Raw genomic sequence first — 14,839 nt, 5'->3', positions numbered from 1 at the left:
GTTTGTGCTTCAGATCTCAGGTCTCTGTCGTTTTTATTTTAAATACTGTTCCCACTTAAAAGAACAAAAAACAAAGAAAATTTACAGCCCAGGAACAGACCTTTCGGCCCTCCAAGCCTGAGCCAATCCAAATCTGCTGTCTAAACCTATCGCCCAATTCCTAAGCATCTGTATCCCTCAGCTCCCTACCTACTCATGCATCTGTCCAGATGCACCTTAATTGAGTCAACCTTGAAACCCTCATCCTGAGAAAAAGCTTATCTCTATCTACCCTGCCTATACCCTTCATGGTTTTGTAGACCTCAATAGACCTGTTTTGTAGACCTTTCTGCACTTATAAAAGGATTGAGAGCAAGGGGGCACAAATTTAAGGTAATTGGCAAAGGAAACAATGTCAACATGAGTATAAGCTTTTTTGTGCAGTGGACAATTAGGATCTGGGACATACTGACTGAAAGTGTGGTAAAGACAGGTTTCATCAAGATAATCAAGAGAAAATTGCATTACCATCTGAAAATGAAGAATGAGAATAGAGTTGCAGGGAGAAGGTGAGGTATGTGGCACTAGGTACTTTGCTTCTCCAGGGAGCTGGTGAAGACATGATGGGCTGATCAGCCTTCTTCCATACTGTAACCATTTACTTGTTCTGTGATTCTGTGAATATGCCTGGGGCTGATGGAGCATCAAAAATAACAAGAAATTTGGCAATTTAGAAGGAAAATTAAACGTTATAGTTATAAGAAAGTAGAAGATTTTAAAAAGGACAAAACTGTTTTAAAAAACAGATTGTGTAATGGGAAGGCAAACCAGAAAAAATTCATATAACGACAAAGTTCAAATTGAAAAGTCATATATTTATAGAGTTGGACTTTTGTCTTCAAGAAAAGTCACTTGAGTCAAGACATTTAGTACTCTGCAGTCCCCCCTCGATAGAAAGTTCCCTGTTAGAACCAACCTTCATTCTGGCGTGTGGAATGAGTAGATATATGATGGAATTAGACCTGCCAGGTCCAGACTCAAATTGGAGGCAGCCTAAAGCATAAACCAAGTGCTGGTTAAACAGCCCACTTCAGTTCTCTGGAATATTGCCCCATTTAGTTTCTTATAATTAAGGCCCTTTAACACTCACTGTTTACACTCCCTCACATTATCACCCACTCTCCATGCCATCTTATGTGCCAATACTAGCACCAATGGCCCCTCATACCCTTTGTGTTAACTCGTGGCAATTCTATGCCTATTCATCAACATGCTTTCCATCAAAATAAATGAACCCTGCAGTACCAATGGCATGACTGAAACTATGGAAAAATGCCCATTTTCAATTGTCTGGAAGCAATAACTGCAGTTGCTACAATCTTATATAATCACCCAATCCCATCTAAAGCATCAATGACAAAAGCAATGAGCACTTGAAAATTCTTTATCTTGTGAGCCATTTCAAAACAATATCACAGAAAATATAGTTTATTTTAAAATGATGACTTCAATCAATAAATGTCTCCCTTTCTCCTAGCTGTATCAGCAAAGCAAAATACTTTTGTGGGAGTATGAGCTCTCAGTTGGGCATGCATGATAAGGCTTGGTTAAATTGGCATGTGTTGACACAAGGTTTTGAGGGGACATGGGTACTTCATCATAGCATGAGTTGGTAGGAGTTAGCGGGGGTGGGGAGGGAGGTGGAAGGGACACGAATAAGCAAGTGTAAGACCTTCTGACTTCACTTTTCAAAAATACCCGAAACCAGATTATTGTTCATGGCTCTTCAGATGAGTTATAAACTACAAACTACCACAGACTGGCTATATTCCACATCTCCTCAGTAGCTAAGAGATGTCCACCCCTGCAAATAGAACTGGTTAGGCTGGCAGTACAACATGTGATCTTAGCCTTGCACCCTTATGCCATGCCAGTGAAATTTGGAGGGTGCTAGGCATGCAATTGTTCCCACCATCCCACTCGGTTCTGCCTCTAACCGAGCAAGTCTATTTCCTTCAAGTGCCAATCTGGTTCCATTTTGGGATCATCGATTGTTTCTGTATGTACCACCATTTTGGAGATGACAACTCCTTTTTAAATTCGTTCATGGGATGAGTGCATTCATTACCCATCCCTAATTGCCCAGAGTCTGTAGATCTGGAGTCACATGTAGGCCAAACCAGGTAAGGATGGCAGCTTCCTGCCCTAAAGGACATTAGTGAACCAATGGGGTTCCTGATAATCAACAATTGGCAATAAATTCATGTTCCTCATTAGACTCTTAATTCCAGACTTTTGTTGAATTCAAATTCCACTATCTGCTGTGGCTGATTTCAAACCTTGGTTGCTAGAACATTACCTGGGTCTCTGGATCAACAGTCCATCAACAATACCACTAAGCCATTGCCTCCCCCTATAACTTGCCATGTAAAAATGATCTTTCTTATCCCCCACTGCATCTTGAGCCCAAACTCTTTGATCTGTATCCCTTAGTCCTTGTGCAATCAGTTGAGCGGAAGTGTCTTTTCCTTGTCTACATTATCTTAAGTCTGTCATAGTCTTTTACACTCCTTTCAAATCTCCCTTCAATGTCCTCTGTCCCCGGGAAAACAAACCCGGCTTTTCCAACTTAACTTTGTAACAAAACCACTCTCTTGCCATTCTGGTAAATCACTTCTCAAAGACCCTCTGAAACTTCCTGAAGCTCAGTGTCCAGGACTGCGCACAATACTCTAGTTGTGCCTGAACCAGAGTTTTATGAAGGCTCAGCATAACTTGTTACTTTTGTACTCCATGCCTTTATTTATGAACACCCTGAACGGATTTGCTTTCTAACCACTCTCATTACGTTCTGACATCTTTAAAGAGCATTCTCTTCATTAAATTTTAGTGTTACTTCTCAAAAGACTTAATTACAATAGTCACCTATAATGTGCTTTCTATAAACCTATGCTCTTCTCTTGAAAGTATTTGAAATAACTCTCCAAGTGCCTGTCGATTATTTTCTTGTTTAACATTCCCAAAACCTTTCTCACCACTGATTTTGACTAAGCAGCCTGTAAATGTAAGTACTGTTCTGGCACTCTTTCTTTAACAGGGGTGTCACACTCTCCAATCCTAAGGCACCTCATCTCTCCTCTCCTCTCCCAATTCCCATATCAAGGGAAGCTTGAAACCTAAGACATCTCCAAATCATGGCAAACAATTCCACTAGACTGGGATTGCCATAGTGTTAAGGGTTTAGAAGGAGAGGAATTTGTTAAGTGTGTACAAGAAAATTTTCTGATTCAGTGTGTGGATGTACCTACTAGAGAAGGTGCAAAACTTGACTTACTCTTGGGAAATAAGGCAGGTCAGGTGACTGAGGTGTCAGTGAGGGAGCACTTTAGGGCCAGCGACCATAATTCTATTAGTTTTAAAATAGTGATTTTGATGGTATTAGGCAAGAACTTTCAAAAGCTGATTGGGCACAGATGTTTGGAGGTAAAGAGGCAGCTGGAAAATGAGAAGCTTTCAGAAGGTCGGCGGCATGGTGGCACAATGGTTAGCACTACTGCCTCATAGCGCCAGAGACCCGGGTTCAATTCCTGCCTTAGGCAGATGTCTGTGTGGAGTTTGCACATTCTTCCTGTGCCTGCGTGGGTTTCCTCCGGGTGCTCCGGTTTTCTCCCACAGTCCGAAAACATGCAAGTTAGGTGAATTGGCCATGCTAAATTGCCCGTAGTGTTAGGTGTAGGGGAATGGGTCTGGGTGGGTTGCCCTTCAGAGGGTCGGCATGGACTTGTTGGGCCGAAGGGCCTGTTCCACACTGTCAGTAATCTAAAAGAGATAATGAGAGTCCAGAGAAAGTATATTCATTTTAGGGTGAAAGGAAAGGCTGGTAGGCATGGGAATGCTGGATGACTAGAGAAATTGAGGGTTTGGCTAAGAAAAAGAAGGAAGCATATGCCAGGTATAGACAGGATAGATCGAGTGAATCCTAAGAAGAGAATAAAGACAGTAGGAGTACACTTAAAGAGAAATCAGGACGGCAAAAAGGGGGCATGAGATAGGTTTGGAAAATAGTGTTAATGAGAATCCAAAGGATTTTTACAAATACGTTAAGGACAGAAGGGTAACCAGGGAGAGAATAGGGCCTCTCAAAGATCAGCAAGGCTGCTGATCTTTGGAGCTGCAGGAGATGGGGCAAATTTTGCATCAGTATTTACTTTGGAAAAGACATGTAAGATATGGAATGTAGGGAAATAGATGGTGACATCTTGAAAAATGTCCATATTACAGAGGAGGAAGTGCTGGATATCTTGAAACACATAAAAATGGATAAATCCCCAGGACCTGATCAAATGTACCCTAGAAGTCTGTGGGAAGCTAGGGAAGTGATTGCTGGACCGCCTACTGAGATATTTGTATCATCGATAGTCACAGGTGATGTGCCAGAAGACTGGAGATTGGCTAACGTGGTGCCACTGTTTAAGAAAGGTGGTAAGGACAAGCCAGGGAACTATAGACCGGTGAGCCTGACATCGGTGGTGGGCAAGTTATTGGAGGGAATCCTGAGGGACAGGATGTACATGTGTTTGGAAAGGCAAGGACTGACAAAACCAACATGGCTTTGTGTGTGGGAAATCATGCCTCACAAACTTGATTGAGGTTTTTGAAGAACTAACAAAGAAGATTAGATTAGATTACTTACAATTTGGAAACAGGCCCTTCAGCCCAACAAGTCCACACCGACCCGCCGAAGCGCAACCCACCCAGACCCATTCCCCTACATTTACCACTTAACCTAACACTACGGGCAATTTAGCATGACCAATTCACCTAACCTGCACATTTTTGGATTGTGGGAGGAAACCGGAGCACCCGGAGGAAACCCACGCAGACACAGTGAGAATGTGCAAACTCCACACAGAGAGTCGCCTGAGGCAGGAATTGAACCCAGGTCTCTGGCGCTGTGAGGCAGCAGTGCCACCCACTTTTTTTTTTCACAAACTAACACACAGAAATAAACGCCTCTTCCTAAAAATAAATCTTCAATATTTGTTGTTCGGTCAAAATAACCATAAATAAAACAGCTAGTTCTGAGCTCTTCAAGGAGTGAGACAACTTTTCCCAGAAAGTTTTGTTTTAATGCATCAGCAGTTTGTAACATTCTCCACTCCCATTCCGATAACCTTCCCCGTCTCTGGCACAGACCCAAGTGAAGGCAGTTACTGTTCCCCCCCCCCCCCCCTCCCCTCCCAAGCTCTGGATTGATGTGGGCAGAGCGGTAGATGTGATATATATGGACTTCAGTAAGGCGTTCAACAAAGTTCCCCAGGGGAGACTGGTCAGCAAGGTTATATCTCATGGAATACAGGGAGAACTTGCCATTTGGATACAGAACTAGCTCAAAGGGAGAAAACAGAGGGTGGTGGTGGAAGGTTGTTTTTCAGACTGGAGGCCTGTGACCAGTGGAATGCCACAAGGATCGGTGCTGGGTCCACTACTTTTCATCATTTATCTAAATTATTTGGATGTCAACATAAGAGGTATAGTTAGTAGGTTTGCAGATGACACCAAAATTGGAGGTGTAGTGGACAGCGACGAAGGTTACCTCAGATTAATATGGGATCTTGATCAGATGGGCCAATGGGCTGAGAAGAGGCAGATGGAGTTTAATCTAGATAAATGTAAGGTGCTGCATTTTGGGAAAGCAAATCTTAGCAGGACCTATATGCTTAATGGTAAGGTCCTAGGGAGTGTTGCTGAGCAAAGAGACCTTGGAGTGCAGGTCCATAGCTCCTTGAAAGTGGAGTCGCAGTTTATAGGATAGTGAAGAAGGTGTTTGGTATGTTTTCCTTTACTGGTTAACGTTTTGAGTAGAGGAGTTGAGAGGTCATGTTGTGGCTGTACACGATATTGGTTAGGCCACTGTTGGAATATTGTGTGCAATTCTGGTCTCCTTCCTATTGGAAGAATGTTGTGAAACTTGAATGAGATCAAAAAAGATTTACAAGGATGTTGTCAGTGTTGGAGGACTTGAGTTATAGAGAGAGGTTGAATAGGCTGGATGCTGTTTTACCTGGAGTTTCAGAGGCTGAGGGGTGATCGTATGGAGGTTTATAAAATCATGAGGGGCATGGATAGGATAAATAAACAAAGTCTTTTCCCTGGGGTGAGGGAGTCCAAAACCCGAGGACATAGGTTTAGAGTGAGAGGGGAAAGATATAAAAGAGACCTAAGGGGCAACTTTTTCTCGCAGAGGGTGGTGTGTGTGTCGAATGAGCTGCCAGAGGAAGTGGTACAATTACAGCATTTAAAAGGCATCTGGATGGATATATGAATAGGAAGAATTTGGAGGGATATGGGCAAGGTGCTGGCAAGTGGGACTAGATTGGGTTGGGATATCTGGTCAGCATGGACGAGTTGGACTGAAGGGTCTATTTCCATGCTGTACCTCTCTATGACTCTTTCTTCACACCCAGTTCCTTTAGAAAAGAAAGCCATCCAGACCAAGTGATTTATTGACCTGAGGCATAGCCAGCATTTCCAGAAGCACTCTCCTTTCAATTTTCACACTATTCAATGTCTCCAATCTCTCTGCTTACCTGTATCTTTTCAGATTCTTTTTCCTCAGTAAATACAAATAGAAATAATTCATTAAGCATTCCAGCCTGCCTTGAAGTATATAACCCCACTTGTCTTAATGAGGACCCAGTCCACTTCTTGCTACCTGTTTACTTTATACAAGCTGTAGAAGGCTTTTGGGCTCAGTAGATGTTATTTGTTATTCTATTCTCATGCTTTTTTTCAGTCTTATTTTCTCTCCTCTTCATATCCCATCTCAGAGTAATGCATTAACTTGGTTTAGACATGAAGAACTCATCTGATATTTATCATGCCCCATCCTATTTTGTTTAATCATTTTTGTTAACTCCCTCATCTTTCACAGTGCGCTGTTTTAGCCTTTATCTTTCACTAAGATTGCCAATTGTGATTAAATGTTTTTTGGAGATTTAATCACTTATCTTTCCCTAGGCTTCATTAGTCTGTCAATTAGTACATCCCCGCAATGCACTGCCTTTCTACATCAATTGGAAAGCAAAAAGAATCATTTCCTATTTGGATGATACTTGGCAGTCTGCCAAACAGCCTTTTTCACCAATTTTCAGCTTTCTTTATATCTGGTAAAGAGAAATGTTCAAAGGGAATTACAGCAGAAAGATACTTTTTAATTTCCCTGCAAATTTTCTCGAGGATTGTACACAACTGTGTGCTAGAGGTTGACCTGCAATTCCTTTTTATTTATCTTTGTTCATGGAACATCAGTATTATTGTCTGTCCAGCATCTATTGCCCATCCTTAAATGCCCAGAGAAAGTAGTAGTGAGTTGCCATCTTGAATTATTGCAGTCTTTGGGGTGTTGCAAAATCTACAGTCCTGTTAGGAAGGAAGTCCCAAAATTTTGATGCAGTGACAGTGATGGAGTATAGTTCCAAGTCAGGATGGTCTGTGGATTGGATGAAACATGCAGTTGGTGTGTTTCTATATGTCTGCTGCCATTATCCGCTAAATGTTAGTGGTCATGGGTTTGCATCGTGCTGCTAAAGGAGTCTTGGTGAGTTGCTGCAATGTAACTTCAAGGTGATACACACTGACTTTATTGTCCATCAATGGAGTAAAATTGAAGGGGCTGGGTGTAGTATAAAATCAAGCAGACTGCTTCGCCCTGAAGAGCATGAAGCTGTTGGAACTACTCTCATTCAGGGAAGTGATGAGACTTTCTGGCTTATGCTTTGTAGATTGCGGACAGGGTTTGGGAAAACAGGAGGTAAGTTACTCGCTGCAGAATTAGAACATAGAACAATATAGTGCAGAACAGACCCTTTGGCCCTTGAAGTTGCGCCAACCTATGAACTAATCTAAGCCCATCCCTCCATACTATCCCATCATTATCCATATGCTTATCCAAGAATTGTTTAAATGCTCCTAATGTGGCTGAGTTAACTACATTGTTAGGCAGGGCATTCCACACCCTTACCACTATCTGAGTAAAGTCCCTGCCTCTGACATCTGTCTTAAATCTATCACTCCTCAATTTGTAGCTATGCCCCCTCGTACAAGCCGATGTCACCATCTTGGGAAAAAGACTTTCACTGTCTACCCTATCTCATCCTCTGATCGTCTTGTATGTCTCTGTCAAATCCCTGCTTAGCCTTCTTCTTTCAAATGAGAACAGACCCAAGTCTCTCAGCCTTTCCCCCAGACCAGGCAACATCCTGGTAAATCTCCTCTGCACCTTTTCTAATGCTTCCACATACTTCCTGTAATGGGGCGACCAGATCTGTACACAATATTCCAAGTGTGGCCACAGTAACGTTTTGTACAGTTGCAGCATGATATTATGGCTCCGGAACGCAATCCCTCTACCAATGAAACCTAACACACTAGCAACCGGGGTGGCAACTTTCAGGGATCTATGTACAAAGACTCCAAGTTCCCTCTGCACATTCACACTACCAAGAATCTTTCCATTAACCCAGTACTCTGCCTTCCTGTTATTCTTCCCAAAGTGCATCACCTCACATTTATCTGCATTGAACTCCACTTGCCACCTCTCAGCCCAATTCTGCAGTTTATCCAAGTCCCCATGCAACCTGTAACATTCTTCCATGCTGTCCACTACTCCACTGACTTTAGTGTCATCTGCAAACTTACTAACCCATCCACCTATGTCTGCATTTAAATCATTTATAAAAATGACAAACAGCAGTGGTCCCAAAACAGATCCTGTGGCACACCACTAGTAACCGGACTCCAGGCTGAATATTTTCCATCAACCACCACTCGCTGCCTTCTTACAGAAAGCCAGTTTCTAATCCAAACTACTAAATCACCCTCAGTTCCATGCCTCTGCATCTTCTCCAACAGCCTACCATGTGGAGCCTTGTCAAAGGCTTTACTGAAGTCCATGTAGACCACATCAACTGCCCTACCCTCATCTACATGCTTGGTCACCTTCTCAAAGAACTCAATGATGTTTGTGAGGCATGACCTGCCCTTGATGAAACCATGTTGACTATCTGCAATCAAATTGTTGCTTGCTAGATTATGAATCCTATTGCTTGTAATCCTTTCCAAAACTTTTCATACAATTGATGTAAGGCTCACTCGTCTATAATTACCTGAGTCATCTCTACTGCCCTTCTTGAACAAGGACACAACATTTGCAATCCTCCAATCCTCTGGTACTAAACCTGTAGCCAATGACGACTCAAAGATCAAGGCCAAAGGTTCCACCATCTCCCTAGCTTCCCAGAGGATCCTCAGATAAATCCCATTCAGCCCAGGGGACTTATCTACTTTCACTCCTTCCAGAATTGATAACACCCCTTTGTAACTAATCTCGATCCTTTCTAGTCTAATATCCCAAAGCTCAGTCTTCTTCTCTCCAATATTCTCCTTTTCCTGAGTGAAAACCGATGAGAAATGTTCGTTTAGCACCTCTCTGATCTGCTCGTGTCCTCTCCTTGTTCTTCTTAACCCTCTCTTTAAATCCTTCCTATCTTATCTGTAACTCTCCATCTCCTCATCTGAACCATCTCGTCTCAACTTCACATAAGCCTCCTTCTTCCACTTAACAAGTGATGCAAATTCTTTAATAAACCATGGTTCCCTTACCTTACCATTTCCTCCCTGCCTCACAGGGACATACCTACCAAGGTCATGCGATATCTATTCCTTAAACCAGCTGCACGTTTTGATTGTCTGCATTCCCTGCATTTTGCTACCCCATTCTATGCATCCTAATTCTTGCCTAATCACATTACAATTGCCCTTCCCCCATCTATAACTCTTGACCTGTGGCATGTACCTATCCCTTTCCATCGCTAAACTAAACCTAACTAATTATGGTCACTCTCTCCAAAGTGCTCACCTACCACTAAGTCAAATACCTGACCTGGTTCATTACCAAGCACCAGATCCAGTGTGGCCTCCCCTCTTGTCGGCCCTTAAACATACTGTGTCAGGAAACCCTTCCTGCACACATTGGACAAAAACTGATCCATCCGACGTATTAGAGTTATAGCAATTCCAGTCAATATTGGGGAAGTTAATGTCCCCTATAATGGCCACCCTGTTCCTTTCATTCCTCCCCAGAATTGTTTTGTCGATCCTCTCCTCCACAAACCAGAAACTTTGCGGAGGCCTATAAAAAAATTCCAGGCAGTGTGACCTCACCTCTCCTGTTTCTAATCTCAGCCCGTACCACCTCAGTAGATGAGTCCTCGTCAAAATTTCTTTCAGTCACTGTTATACTGTCCATGACTAACAAGGCCACACCTCCACTTCTTTTACTGCCTTGCCTGTTCTTAATGAAAAATCTAATTCCTGGAGCCTGCAACATCCACTTATCAGCCCAAGCCTAGATTTTGCCAGATCTTACTGCATATGAAAGTGGACTGCTTCAGTATCTGAGCTATTGAAAATGGTGCTGAGTATTGTGTAGTCATCTGCGAACATCCCCCACCTGACCTTATGATGAAAGGGCAGTGTTGATGAAGCAGCTGAACATGGTTGGGTCAAGGACCTGCATTTAGGAACTCCTGCAGAGGTGTTTTTGGGGTTGAGATGATTGATCTCCAATAACCACAACCATAATTCCTTCATACTTCCTGAGTCCCAAGGTCAATCCTGGAAATTTGGTAACTCTATTTCCCCTGTTAGAATATAACTAATTTGTACCTGAAGCATCTCTTTCTTAAATATCATGCATTGTGCCATTGCAGTTTTTCCCATCAATCTCTGGTTGTATTTTACTATCTAACATTCTCTTGGCTTTGAATTATGCCTCTTCCAATTGTTATGAAGGTGTAGAGGTGTACTGTACCTTTAAGACAGTGAAGGACTTCACAAGCACACAGAGCGCTGGAGACTTTACAATGTAACATTTGGTCCAGCAACTAGCACTGGATGAGATGCTATGAGACAAAAACAAATTTGAATTTGGTCAATCAGTTTAAATTATACCCCAAAAATACCAACCTTCAATCAAGTTTGAATTTAGTATATTGACAATATTAAAAACCAATGAAACAATCCAATGCTTTGGAGTATAAGACCAGGAAAAATTGAACATTTGAAGTGGGGAACTGCAGGTTCTGGGATATGTGGGTTGGGTACATTAATTAGGGGAAGTCTAGAGTAATCGGTGTAGGGGAATGGATCTGAGTGGGTTAACCTCCGGAGTGTCGGTGTGGACTTGTTGGGCCAAATGGCCTGTTTCTACACTGTAGGGATTCTAATTCTAATGGAAAGAATGACCCAAATGTATAGAAACAGTGATTATATAATAATTAAAGGCAACAGCATGTACAGACTGCCCAAGAAATAGCTCTCTTAAAGATACCTTTATCTATCAATGACCTGTGAAACAGAAATCCCTAAGAAGAAGAAAATCTACAGAGGCAGATACAAAGGGAAGATTCGACAGCAACCTGGTTTTGAAATTTAAATTTTTGGTGAATCTTACTCGGGAGTTTTATTGGACTAGCATTATAGAAGGGAAGGTAAAAGATAGGTTAGAGGAAAGAGTTGTAAATAGTTGTTAGTTAATTATTCTCTGTTATACTTCAAGAAATAAAGTTGTTAATTCTTACCTTAACTAGCTGTTGACCTCTCAAATTTTCACAGATTACTGCACGGGCTAAATCTTTTCTGTGTTGCAGGTTTAAATTCAGCAGGAGGGTTTACCCGTGTTGTTATTCTTCTGCATTACTAAATTAAAACTTATGATGTGATGATGATACAAATGTTCCCAGACCGATACTTGATCTATCTCATTTCCCAGCTTGAGCTCTAGCACTGGCTCCTTTCGGATTGTGTCAGGGCTATACTAATCAAGGCAGTTCTCCTGAACACAGTTTACAAAATTCTCCTTCTCTCTACCAATATCCCAATTGATACTTGGTTCATTAAAGTTCCCAGAGTGACCATCCTATATTACCACTTTGCATATCTCTTAATACCCTGCAGATTTGTTTTTTGATAACTCTCACTATTTCCAGACTCCCTCAGAACAACTATAGGTTCAGTCATGCAACAGTTAACTGGTACTGTCGAATAAAAGTCGAGAATGAAATTTATAGTCAAGTTAGTGAGGCAAGTATTTATAACAGAATTATAACTGTAGCTTTTTAACTATCTAAAACTAAACTGTGAAAGAAAGACTTTCCATTGGGACAATGAAAAAGATTTTTGCCATAATAGGACAATTTCTTTTAAATACGTTGCTACTCTGACAAGCAAGGTAGCAAGAAAGATGATCTGGTTCGGACTAATGAAGCAGAACAGAAGTGGCATGGTGGCTCAGTGGTTAGCACTGCTGCCTCACAGTGCCAGGGTCCTGGGTTTGATCCCAACCTCAGGCAACTGTCTCTGTGGAGTTTGCACATCCCCCCTGTGTCTGTGTGGGTTTCCTCTGGGTGCTCTGGTTTCCTCCCACAGTCCAAAGATGTGCAGGTTAGATGAATTGGCCGTGCTAAATTACCTATAATGTTCTGGGATATGTAGGCTGCGTACATTAGTTAGGGGAAGTCTAGAGTAGTCGATGGAGGAGAATGGGTCTGAGTGGGTTAATCTTCGGAGTGTCGGTGTTGACTTGTTAGGCCAAATGGCCTGTTTCCACACTGGAGGGTTTCTAATCCTAATGGAAAGAATTACCTAAATGTATAGAAACAGTGACCATGTAATAATTAAAGGCAACAGTGTTTAATTGAAACAAGCAAATTATTGTGTAGTAAAAGAAAATCCTCTTCAGATTTAATGGAACAGAGTTGACAAGCATTGGAGAACATTTAGGCAAGAGATGAAAGGCTATAAATGAAATATATTACTGTAAGGGAAAAAAGGACTGGTCTCAAAGACTAATGTTATAGGAATGATTGAAGAGATGAGGGAAAAATTACAACTATAAAAGAACCACATAGTACTTACAGAGGAGACAAAAAAACAGTACAATACAAAAACTACAAAAACATGGAAAAAATGATCAGGGAGAATGAGATAAAAGATACAAAATGCATGAAGGATAACAGAAGGATTTTTGTAGACACATTTGAGGTAGTCAAGATAGAATAGAGCCACCAACACATAAAAGAAGCAAAATGATAACAGGAGTTAGGGAAATGGCAAAGGCAATAAATAACTTGGATACTTCAGTTTTCACATAGGTTTGTAAAATCATCAGAGATAAAAAGAACAGATAGTGAAAGAAGAGAAACGCCACTAAAGAATTTTATCAAACTTGAATTGAATGGAGAATTGGGATCTGACTATTTAGTCCTTTGGGAAGTTAGAGAAGAAATCACAGAAATGTTTCCAGAATTGAATAAGATAGCATTTTTTGCCAAAAAACAATTGGAGTACAGACACACGACTTCAAAAAAGAAAGAACAGGATGAAGATATAAGTTACAAACTTATCGCAATTGTTGGTAAACTGCTAGAATTTATAATATGGGACATGCTACTATTCACTTAGAGCAAGCTGAACTAATCAGAGCAAACTATCATCAAATTCTATGTGGTAAGCTATGTTTAACCAGCTGTATATAATTCTGTAAAGGGAAAGCTAAAGAATGATTAGAAACATTCTAGAAAATATAGATGTTCATTTTTTGAAATGAAATGCAACACAATATCTAAGACAAACCTAAGAGTGCATGCAGTTAAGAATGATTTGTTACCAATCTAGGAATCATAACATCCAAAACGAACATAAAAACGCTTGAGGATCTCAGCAGGTCTGAGAGCAAAACATGGAGACAGAAACAGAGTTACTGAATCCAGTATGACTCTTCAGCCATGTTCTGAAAGAGAGCAGCACAAGACTCAAAATGTTAACTCTGTTTGTCTCTTCACATGTATTGCCAGACCTGTTGAATTTCTCCAGTATTTACTGGTCACTGGTGTCCCCACTCCGGGTCACTGGTCACTGGTGTCCCCACTCCGGGTCACTGGTCACTGGTGTCCCCACTCCGGGTCACTGGTCACTGGTGTCCCCACTCAGGGTCACTGGTCACTGGTGTCCCCACTCCGGGTCACTGGTCACTGGTGTCCCCACTCAGGGTCACTGGTCACTGGTGTCCCCACTCCGGGTCACTGGTCATTGGTGTCCCCACTCAGGGTCACTGGTCACTGGTGTCCCTGCTCTAGGTCATTGGTCACAGGTGTCCCCACTCCAGGGCACTGGTCACTGGTGTCCCCACTCCGGGTCACTGGTCACTGGTGTCCCCACTCAGGGTCACTGGTCGCTGGTGTCCCTGCTCTGGGTCATTGGTCACAGGTGTCCCCACTCCAGGGCACTGGTCACTGGTGCCCCCACTCAGGGCACAGGTCGCTGGTGCCCCTGCTCTGGGTCATTGGTCACTTGTGTCCCCACTCCGGGTCACTGGTGTTTCCACTCCGGGGCACTGGTCACTGGTGTACACACTCTGGGTCACTGGTGTCCCCGCTCCATGTCACTGGTCACTGGTGTCACCGTTCCGGGTCACTGGTGTCTCCACTCTGGGGCACTGGTCACTGGTGTACACACTCTGGGTCACTGGTCACTGGTGTCCCCGTTCCGGGTCACTGGTGTCTCCACTCCGGGGCTCTGGTCACTAGTGTCCCCACTCTAGGTCACTGGTCACTGGTGTCCCCACTCTGGGTCACTGGTGTCTCCACTCCGGGGCACTGGTCACTGGTGTCCCCACTCTAGGTCACTGGTCACTGGTGTCCCCACTCCGGGTCACTGGTGTCTCCACTCCGGGGCACTGGTCACTGGTGTGCCTGCTCCAGGTCACTAGCCACTGGTGTACCCACTCTGGGTAACTGGT

At 42.6% G+C, this 14,839-nt stretch overlaps 1 long non-coding RNA gene across 1 annotated transcript in view; it reads right to left on the bottom strand.

Annotated features, from left to right (window-relative positions):
- The window catches only part of LOC148152219 (uncharacterized), a 36,043-nt gene extending 24,346 nt beyond the window's left edge, over positions 1–11,697 (bottom strand). Inside the window, exons 1-2 of the long non-coding RNA XR_015759429.1 lie at positions 11,622–11,697; positions 10,853–10,943 (exon numbers count right to left, since the gene is read on the bottom strand). This is a non-coding gene — a long non-coding RNA (uncharacterized LOC148152219). The remainder of the gene's footprint in view (positions 1–10,852; positions 10,944–11,621) is intronic.
- Positions 11,698–14,839: the final 3,142 nt, after the last annotated feature.

The sequence above is a fragment of the Chiloscyllium plagiosum genome, unplaced genomic scaffold, assembly GCF_037043375.1.
Source record: "Chiloscyllium plagiosum isolate Xiang-an unplaced genomic scaffold, Cpla_swu_hap1 HiC_scaffold_1, whole genome shotgun sequence".
Lineage (NCBI taxonomy): Eukaryota > Metazoa > Chordata > Chondrichthyes > Orectolobiformes > Hemiscylliidae > Chiloscyllium > Chiloscyllium plagiosum.
The sequence above is the reverse complement of the archived record's forward strand: the minus strand, read 5'-3'. Positions and strand labels throughout refer to the sequence as shown.